Source organism: Etheostoma spectabile, chromosome 15 (genome assembly GCF_008692095.1).
Source record: "Etheostoma spectabile isolate EspeVRDwgs_2016 chromosome 15, UIUC_Espe_1.0, whole genome shotgun sequence".
NCBI lineage: Eukaryota > Metazoa > Chordata > Actinopteri > Perciformes > Percidae > Etheostoma > Etheostoma spectabile.
Genome location: NC_045747.1, coordinates 12,574,518 through 12,585,888, shown reverse-complemented (window position 1 = coordinate 12,585,888; position 11,371 = coordinate 12,574,518). Strand labels below are relative to the sequence as shown.

The 11,371-nt window shown below is 38.2% G+C and overlaps 1 long non-coding RNA gene across 1 annotated transcript; it reads left to right on the top strand.

Annotated features, from left to right (window-relative positions):
- The first annotated feature begins 568 nt into the window (after positions 1-568).
- On the top strand, positions 569-11,054 carry LOC116703157 (uncharacterized). Its single transcript, XR_004335363.1, has 3 exons — positions 569-579; positions 1,084-1,089; positions 10,847-11,054. It is a non-coding gene; the product is annotated as an uncharacterized LOC116703157 (long non-coding RNA).
- Positions 11,055-11,371: the final 317 nt, after the last annotated feature.

The window sequence follows — 11,371 nt, the reverse complement described above, 5'->3', positions numbered from 1 at the left end:
TCAGGACACAAAAAATGGTCCATAGCATAATACAAAACTAGCAAAAGACAGACAAAGACAAGACAAAACACATACAATAAAAAATGCACAATACACAGAAAGAGTGTTCAGATATTATTATAAAGACTAAAACGCCAATCGTTCCACAATCTCAAAGTGAACCTATCCACACTTATTGCAGGGTTCACTAGTGTTGCAATTATGCTGTTAAATGACTCTAGTCATTAATCTACACATACTGTACATGTGTACATGAGATTCCTGAGTACAGCAGGACAGGTGTAGGCATCAACATTTACAAATGTTTGGCTTGCACTGTTCCATTGTGGCATTTTAAGTATCAGCCTCATCCCATCATTGTATGGCACATTGAGTTTCTGCATACTACTTTTTTTAAAGCACCGCCACAAGTGGGGTGCAATACAATGGGGTGCAAAAAGCTTCCATTAGTCATATAGAATTGTGAAAGGGTTGAGGAGACAACTATGACAAAAATATATGTGATGAATCTACAAAAAAACACAAAATTATTCTTTTACTCAAACATTCACCTTCACTGTATTCACTGTGAAATACAAAGTAAGGCTGATTTATTGTGAAGCCAGTGTAGTTTATGCTGTATTTACTTTGACAGATTGCTAGGTGTCTTTTTTGAAAGAACTATATACTTGATGTAAACTCATGCAATACATACACCCTTCTTTATACAAAATAGTTAACCTAAACATAACCACTGTCATGGATGACATATACATGTGTATAGTACATTTTATGGCTTGTAATGAATGGGAATTATAAGACGACGGCTGCGGTTAGTGGGTAGAAAATGGCAATAACATTGTAATTTGGTAGCACATAATAGGATTTGATTGTCAGGCTGCTGGATAGAAAATAAGACACGCCTTCAAATCACTGCATAAAATTTTGACAGCATTGACTTATTCAATAACTTGAGCTGTGATGTCCCCCCTCCCGTAATTACACCACTGAAGTAAATAGAAACTGCTGGTGTACTCAGCTACCAGGTCAACCTAATCCCCAAAGCCTACAAAGGGAGTCAATCACGATGAGTAGGTGTAGCAGCTGCAGGTTAGAGAGGTTACTATCTGCATTTATTTACAGACGCTGATATAATTAACCTGAGTGCAAAGTGGGGTTATTGAACTCATTCAGCTTTAGACATTACTGAGACAAGCTCAGGCTTCTCAGTGATCTGACTAGCTGATAGAAATATGTCACGGAATTTAATCTAAAATCTGGATGGAAATATTGACAAATTTTGCCCTGCATTTACCTTTCATTAACTTCAAAATGGTTGACCATATGAAAGTCATGCATTGCAAGCTGACTTAGCTCAACATACAACAGACCAGTGCTGAAGCATAATGTAGCTCCGCAGTCTTGAAGGAAAATTCTGGTTTATTACATCATGAATCTTATTTTTATAGGTTTTACCAGCAATCACTTTGGTGAGTACAATAATATAAGAATTGACAGAAACGATGACCCTGGCTACGGTTATAAGACCTAAGTTGTAATAAACCGGAATTATCTTTTAAAAGCTTTTGTAGCATTAGTAATGCTTTGTTATCATGTACTGTATGCTGGAAATTGATTTAGAGCAATTCAAGCATAGTATATTGATTCCACTATATTGTGCCGCCACTGTTGAACACGCTGTTGAGAAAGCTTTTCTAAATCACTGTTGTAAATGAGGAAAACACAAGCAGAAATGACACATTTTTACTCAGCTGACCAAACTAGATAGATGAGGCTCTGACACTCATTTTTTTTTTCTCTTGGGCATCGTAAATGCACAAATAAAGATGACACAGATGTCTATCCCACAGTGTTTCGGCCATCGGCCACATAGAAACACTGATAAAGGGCCTGAAATCAATAGGCCGCCCAGTGCTTTATGATCTGTGTGCAGCAGGAGTGCTTATGCAGCACCTGGCCTCTAACCCTTAAGTGAATTTCCAACACTTGGTTTCTGTTACTTTCTTTTATGTAGTCGACAAACCCTGCAGGCCTAACTTTATTGGACATTAGTGGTCACTAAATATCATTAACATTTTTTTTTTTAGGCAAATTTTCATGGAATCCAATCACAAGTGTACAGAAGTCTGGATCCGACCCTTAGGGAGCGGTGCTTAAGAACCCATAACAACCCTGGCATCCTTGTTGCTTCAACAACAATGCTTTGTGCTTCCTGGCTGTAGCAACAAAGGTGAGAGTTCATTTGTTTTCATGAGGTGTGTCCAGAGGAGGAGGAAGACAAATTGCAGTGCTGTGTGTGCTGCTATTTGGCTGAATGCCTCATCCTGGTGAAGCCTCCCCAGAGTGCCCTGCTGCTGGCGTCAGGTTCCATGAGGGGAGGGCAGAGGGGGTATCAGCTCCTGCCCACACAATCAAAATATAACATGCAGCATGCCTTTCAGTGGCTGGCTCAAGTAACTTGGTAATCCAACACTCAATGTTGCACAGATCATTAAGGTCATGCTCAGATCTTTCGAGACTCAACAAACAATTGGTCTTGGCAGTATGATGTGGCTGTGTTTCATTGTGACAGATTTAGCTGTGCTGGATCTGACAGGATTGACAAAATTTGAGTCTAGACAGAACTGTAAATCTTTGTCTCAGCCCCTCGTGTAATCTTTCATGCTCTGTCTTCCACAACGCTTCTGAGAACGTGCCTTTTTATTCAGGTTGACCCCTCATTTGTGGCCAGCGTTGACTTGGCTGATTGGCTCCTCATTTATTTCTTAAAAAACACACATAATTGGCTTTGCTTCGCAGTGCAGCCGCACAGTGATTTACTGCACATGGTCAGATGTTTTATGGAACTGTCCTTATACAACACATTAATACATGAATGGATATTTGTCATGTGTAACCATATAGAGTGTCTTCAGGATAAGACCCTGATGCAATTTTCTTCGTGCTTTGTGTTCTCTTGAAACAGCAGCAAGTGTTGTTTTTTTCCTCTTGTCAGATGAAGGCCTAGACTTTTATGGAAATGAGGAAGCCAGCCACAGGGTGTACATGTTGAATGAGGCACTAGATAGAGTCAAACTGTATTGGCTGTTCATCAACTCTGCCCTGTTTTAAGTTCCACTTTGAACTTTCTTCAGCTCTGCCTTTAATCTCTCATGGAGTTGCAATTTACACTTTGTCTTTCAATTCATTCCTCTCTGATGTAGTGCTTGGTTATCAGTTCATCTCATACGTTCCTTCAGTCAGACTTGTAAAATGTTGTGGCATGAATCGCACAGGGCATTCACTTCAGTAAATATGAGACAAACCCTATTTTTTCCATTACCCACCAAAACACCCCCCTCTTTATTTAATGTCTGTGCACACATTCCATTTCCACTCACACAAGAAGCAAGGGAGAATTTTCCCTCTGTTGACATCATAAATCTGAACTAGATTAAAAGCTCTATGTCATCATCTGTCACCTGTGGAGGAGTTAACATTCGAGACAAAAAAGCAGATGCCTGTTCAACTACTGCCATCTGCAGCACGTTGCGGTCACTGCCGGCTCTCTGCTTCTCCCTTTCACTTTTCAATTCAATCAAACAGCTGCAGAAAATGTGCAGGGGCTCAGTGATCAGCATTTATTGTATGCAGAAGCCACAAGCATGAAATGAAGAACAGAGTAATTACAGCCCAAACTAAGCAGACCTCAGACATAGTCTGCAGAGAAATACCTTATAGCTACAACAAACATTAAGCAGCCATGACTTTGTCTTGAAGAGGTGGCTGAAAAACTAACAGCCCTTATTATGTCTACTTACTGTGTCAGGCCAGTGCAATTTGTTAGTGTGAACAGAATGAGGAGTGACGTGACCTGTAATGGTATAAGCAGTGCAACTCATTGGGCATCGACTTTGCCGCCGTGCACCTGCTAAAATCCTTGAACAAATGTTGAGCAGTGAGGACTAATGATGTTTATTCCGGGGAAAAAAATTCAAATTCTCGTATGGCAAATGACACCAGCACGTCCTCTTTTTACTTTCTTTTTTTCCAAGAGTCTCAAAAAGTGTCTCTTCTCACAAATCAAGATCCAAAGCAGAAGACAATACAAATTTTCAATTTATATTCTGTCTATCAGAGAAATTGGACCACTGTGGAAATTCTGTAAGGACACAGGAATCAGAATATCTGGCTGTATGAAACCAAAAGTATCTAAAAAATATTCATTGTATTATTCTGTGTCTCTTCCTCTAAATGGAACTCTAACTTGCCAACTAATGGGCACACTCTCTGCTTATTGCCAAATCTCCCACTTAAAATGGCTATTATTACTATTTAGTGACCTTGATGCCTTAGCTTGACCTTGTTAATACAATAGTAAAACCTTTAACCCTGTTGCATTTAGAATATGAATGAATTCAGAAAAAAATAGGACTAAATAGGAAGGGCTTTTTTCAGGAGCATTAGAGGTCATTCAAACATTTAATAGCTGTGTGTGTCTTTGAGTTTCACTTAAATCAGTGAAAAAAACCCACTGTACAGTATGTTAGCCTGTGTGGATTCAATATGGGGATGTGTACACGTCAGCATTACCACAGTCCCATCTAATCTGAGGTGCAGCTTGCTGTGTGACTCCAACACAGCTTTTCTGGCACCTCTCTTTGTTGGTATTTAAACCCACTAGCCTGAATGTGTTCCCTTATCCTCCAATCCCAGACTGCACACGCAGTTTACTGACCTTTGACCTAACATACTCACTGTACATGCACTTTCTGACATCTCTCACATTTAACACGTGTTGAAATCTGAAAAATAAAAATGCCACTTGTGTCCTCAAGGTCAGATGTGTCTGTTGGACTGCAAAGATAAGATCTATGTTATTCATCGGCTTTGGAGGCCAGTCAACACTGTAGTAACCTACCTACATATTTCTGGCAGTTGCATGATTTGAGAGTAAGAGGAGGCGCAGATGGGAGTGAATAAATAAATAGAAAAAAGAAAAATTAATCGTGAGTGTGTCTTTCGCTTTCCTCTTGCCTAAAACAAACATTAACCTCAAATATTCCCATGCTTAAACTCTACAACGTTTATCAAAAATATCTACACGTGCAATATAACTTATGCAGTGCATCAGGGAACCACAAAACTGATTGCGCAGTACTGGTGCAGATAGGCATCCCTTTGAACTTTGGCCCTTGCCAGGCTTTTCTGGCATCCAGATATAATCAAATTCTCAGACTCATGCCAGCCCCTACAGATTGAATGAACAAGCACCTGCTGTGCCAGTCTGGGAAAGGGACAGAGCTGGCAGCTTGTAGATTAAATAAAGCTGTCTAGTCTGTGCCAAGGTAATGGTTTCTCAAACCAGAGTTAAATGTAATACTGATTCGATGTCAGTGTTGCTTTGTTGGATAACTCTGTCTGGGGTGTTGAAGGAGGAGACTGTTGCAAACGTTGTATTTCAAGCTCCAGCTGAGATCGCCTCCATTCTGGGCCCACAGGGGCCCTAAAAACCAACAAAAACACACCAGCAACTGTTAGGTGTAGATCATGTAAAACTATAAAATAATTAAAGAAAAAAATTACACTGCAGAAACTTAAATTGTATACTGATCAGGGCATGTTTTAGCATTTTATACATGTTTTAAATAAATATGTTCTTGCCTCATAAAAACACAAAGTCAGTGCTTTAAATCACAGTATTTTTATGTATTTGGTTTATTCATACCCATTGCTATACTGTAACGTTTAGCAGTAATGTAGTCATGCCATCCATATCATCAACAAGATTAATCATTACCTTAAAAAAAAATTGTGTACAATCAGGCCTATGTTAAATGCTGTTTCATGTACATTTGCATGATATTGGTCCACAAAACATTTTTCACTATCCAAATTGTGGAATAGTGATAGATATAATGGCATATAACAGAAAATATCTTATATAATGGAGTAGAATACACTATGATACAATAACAATAATGAATAGATAAACATTCAAAACATGTATGTGTGTATTACCAAGGAAGTTGAATGTATGGTATGAAAAAATCATACATGCACATTTAATTTAAAATTTTTGGTTTTGAACTCTCAAACACCTAATTTCGTAATTTTTCTTATAATATTCCATACATCAGTCAATAATAAAGCAATGTTCAATTCCAGTCACGTTAACATGATGTTTAAATTTAGATGCAAAATAAAAAACTCATTCAGATGGAATGTTGTTTATATTTAGACTTTTCAGGGATTAGGTTTGTGACATCTTGTTATAAATACAGTAACACCTCATCTCCAGTATCCTCTTTGATGGTTTGGAAAGGTTGTGTCTTTGGAAATGCTGGGGAACAACCCAGTACATCCCACGCATCCCCTCTAAAAACAGCACTCACCCTTGTTGCTACAATTTAACATGGATTTGGGCTCCTTGTAGTTGGTCTGTTCCAGTAAGATGGCAATTGGGCTGGGAACATCTGTTTTCTGTTACAGCTTCCATGAAAACATCAAACACTTTATACATATTTATGTATTTACCGATGAGGTAGGTTCTGCATGTATTCATTTCTGAGCTATCGTGATATGAAAATTATTTTAATCCTACACCAATGTCTCTGTCCCATTGCAAAGTGCATATTTTCTGCAGATTGCGATCACGTATAATTTGCTTTGTTGAAAAAAAACATCCACTGTATTGTAACATACACCAGGTAACAATACCTTATTCCTATATCATTATCATAGCCTATTAAAAAATGTTCCTGTCACTTGGCAACTGTGGGGAAAATAAATAGATGACTTGTAGTCTTTAAAACAATTCCATACTATTTTACTGAGTTATTCTGCCTTTACAGACATACTTTTCCTTACATTTCATCAAGCATTTTTGCAGGAATCTCAGACTTCACAATCAAAAGAAGCACACGTACTGGGTTGAATTTACTTGGTATGCATGGGTAGAAAACCACCTAAGAAAATTGTATTAATAAAACACATGGGTCAAAACAAACTATATATATATATATATATATATATATATATATATATATATATATATATATATATATATATATATATATATATATATATATATATATATATATATATATATGTATGCTTGTGAACAGTTACTTATACTTATACTTCTACTTATATGTCACCCTTCCTTATTGACTGTTAATAAGATGTGTATCTTTTGAAGTTTTGAATACCCTATGCACATCTTTTTGTGCAACTACAATAGATCTGTACATCAAAATTATCATGTTTCAATTTGGGGGAATAACCAAGCAACAACAAGACAAGACAAAATGCTGTTTAAAACAACCTTTGGTACTGGATAAAGTTAATCCAGCAGTGTGTCTGAGGGCCAAATTAAACAATAGCCTCTGATTGAGCAACTCATGCTTTTGCATCTTTAAGGAATAGTCAACAAATTTTTGATCAGGACGAATACAATATGTGGTAGAAGAAGTGAAATAACTGGGAAAGAAGGGCAGGTCCAGGACAAATGATGAAACTTTCAAAATGCACTGGGTGAAAATGTTAACAACATTTTCTCAGTTGTTGACAAACATCGTCATGTATTCTGGGTCATTCTTTCTGTCATTTTTCCTTTTTCTTACATTAATCAATTTTGGTTGAGATAATGCAATTTCTTATTGAATGACCATACTCTGGTGGTTGCCATGACAAAGAATCAATCCTAAACTGTAACAAATGGCTTCAATTCATACAGGGAAATGGTTCCCATTTGTCCCCAGCTGGTCAATACACATTTGAGGTCCAGTCGAGAGCTCTATAATGAATGTGTGCTGGCTTGTTTACCCTGGGAGACAGAGATGTAATTTCTGACTGCATGTCTCTGGCCACATTTTGCCAGAGCTTCATGCCATGATTACTGCAAAGCTGGTTTTCTACAAAATGTTCTGGGCTCATCGGGCCTTTCTCTTTGGCACGCTGAATCACATTCACCAGGGTAAAGGATGGAGATAATTACTGCAGCTTTGTATGCTTTACTCGCCTCCTCATTTTTAAAGGGCAGTGCTTAAGGTGTGAGGACATGCACGCAATCTGCAATTTTCCCAAAATAGATGGAACACCAAAAAGCCTGACCTATACTGTACGTTTATTTTGTTGTGATAAAAGGACATGAATCTCTCTTAGCCTATCAACCTTTAAGGTGCTGTGAAAGAGTTCAAGGGCAGGGGCAAATTTATAATCAATAACTGCTAAATATCCTAATTTAGCACATTATTCATGTTGACTACTTTGCTCCGTGGTTATTGATCGATGGACAATGTCGCTGAGATGACAAAGACAAAGGTGAAGTAAGAGTATTAAGCAAGGTAACAGAACAAGTACTGGTGATTAGAAATGGAAAATCACCCCACAACTCTATGAAATCATGTCTCATATTACATGTTTGTTCATGTTTTCTATTGTTTATTCACATAGACTTGTTGCAGGGACGTCTCAGTTAATATTATTGATCTATGATGTCGAGGGTTGGTCCTCTTGTCCTCCACAGTGCGGTTGTCAATAAGCATCCATTTACTGTGGCATCCAACAAATAGGGAAGGAATTCAATTTGCCAGCATTCGTTCAAAACTATTTTGTTCTATGGTCTTGCTGACATCTACCATCCAGCAAAACCAATGTAGTGGAACCCACAGACAGGCTGCAGGCTGACAGTGAATGCGCCCCCATTACAGCAGGAACAGATCAATCCACAGCCATTATGCAAGGAGTGCAGACAATTGACTATAAATATGTATGTTTTTATGAAACTATACTGCCTGGTGGACATTTGTTAAGGCATGTATGTCCAACACAATGCACGGTAAAGAAAAACTATCCTCTGACTTAACACAATGTGACTGGGAATAGGCCTCTCCTGAGAAATCTTTGCATGACAGGAAGTAGAAATTGCTGAAGATTTTACTTTAATATGACATCATTTTATTCTCTAGTATTCAACAGACATAACCAATCAATAACTAAAGATTTGCCCAACACAGTTGGGCTCAATGGATCCTCTGACACATTGGGAATTTAATTAATTTTATATGAGAGAGGTAGCTGAGAATATTTCTCTCTGTTTGGATTGGTTTGTTCTTTCAGAGCTTATACAGCATGGTAAATGCTTTGGAACATATACTAGTTTAAATTGAATGCAACATTCAACATCACACCATTTCACAAATGAAAATGTTAGCACTGAACTCTTATTTTTTTTGTTGAAAATAATGCACAAGAGGTCACAAACAACAGCGGCAGTCACAAAAAAATTAAAACAATCTAAATACTTTGGCCTCTGTTTATCGTTGCATGTCTTATGCTAACTCTTTTCAGCAAACACACCTTTATCAGAGTCAACAAGGGGTAACTTCTCAGCAACTTCCATGAAACCAGGTAAAGAGAGTGCACAAGAACAATGTGCAAACGTAACAAAGTACACTGAGGTTAAGAATCACCCTTGATGGTTGATTTCACACAAGTGACAGTGTAATGTGAGCATACTATTTCAAACACTTAACACATTTATTGAGTCAATGCTTGGAGGACTCTGCTTACTTTTAGTTTGAGTTATTTCTATACCTGGTATGGAGCATTACCACTCCCTCTTAGCCCTGATGTCAATTAAATGCACTGGATTTGTTCTGTATGTATGTGATTGCCATCTCCACTCTCACAGACTGAAGATGAAGATGTAATATATTGACCTGTCTATGGGTGGCACTACATTAACAGCAGAGGAAAAGTCTTGTCTGCACACACACACACACACACACACACACACACACACACTGCAGTATGTATGCACATTACCTTCTTTTCTACCACCATATTTGTTTGTACACACACACTAACACACACACACACTGAAGTATTTATGCACAGTACCTTATTTTCTACAACCATATCTGTTTGCAAGAAGTGTGTCGGTGAAGTGTTTTAAAAATTGATGTTAGTGTTTAGTGCGCTATAGATTTCCATTAGGAACTAACTTTTTTTGTAGAAGCAGAGACATGCCCTGTGACATTGTGTCCAGTGTGCAAGGATCTCACAAAGTTACGGCACGCTAAATCTTAGTGAGCCTTTATTTCTATTGGCATATATTACACTAGCCTGGGATGTGGTTGCAGGGGTTATTCTGGGCTCAGCTTGTTCTGATCGGTGAATTGATTAGATGTGAATGAACCCTTCCAGAGGACAATTGAGCCCACATTTCTAACAATAGACCTCACTCAGTATATAGGACCCTCCTTCCATAAACATGAAACATTGTTGTTTGGCTGTAAATACAGTTTTTTTTCAATTGCTTAAGCACTATATTGAAAGCAGGAACCGTTTTTTCAAAACACTACACACATTTAGCACAATCGCACACCCAATAAGCAGAACACGTCAAACACTTTACTAAATGAAACACTCTTGCAAAAACTATACACCAATTTACAAAAAACATTTTTTATTACCATATGAATTACAAATATTACAATTGACTTAATTCAGTTTGACCCAGTTACGCACTGCTGTTGCACTTTTAGTAATTCTACATCTCAATGATTAAAGTACTGTAAAGGAAGTTCAAAGAGAGAGTGCAAATATACAATAAGTTCACCAAACTCCATACAAGACCAATGCAGCAGACTGAGGAAAATATAATTTATTTCTCTCCATATACCCAAAAAAGTCAACATGGAGAATCAACACCAAAACATGTTACAGTTCTCACGCTACCACAGTAGTGTGCATAACACTGTTAGCTCAGCAAACAAAAGACAAACATAAAATATGGTATCCATAATGGTTATAATCACAGAAAAACAACAACAAACAAAAACAAAGCTGAAAAGGAAAGAAAATACTAGACATTATTTCTTCTCCTAGCTGGATCTGGCCAGAGAATTTCATCAACACCACAGGCAATATCCTCATTGGCAAGACAACGTGGGAAGAACCATCTTGAATGTCGAATCCATCCTTGCACAGCTGCGGCGTCGACTTGGTCACAGGCGTCCTCCATGGCCATGACTGAGGGGTACCTGAGTCTGGGGCCAGAGATCGTGAACCCTCCAACACCATGCAGAGAAAAACTCTTCGATTGGGTTTAGAAACGGAGAGTATGGTGGAAGGTATAGTACTGTAAACTGTGGATGATATTGAAACCAGTTCTGGACAAGAGCAGAGCGGTGGAATGACACATTGTCCCAGATGACAATGTATTGCATCTGGTGCATTTGGTGAACTGCTGTGACGATGTTGTGCAATCGGTCCAAAAACACAAGAATGTGAGGTGTGTTGTGAGGGTCCATATTGGCATGACAGAGGAGGACCCCATCCTGTGTAATGGCAGCACAAAGGGTGATGTCACCCCCACGTTGCC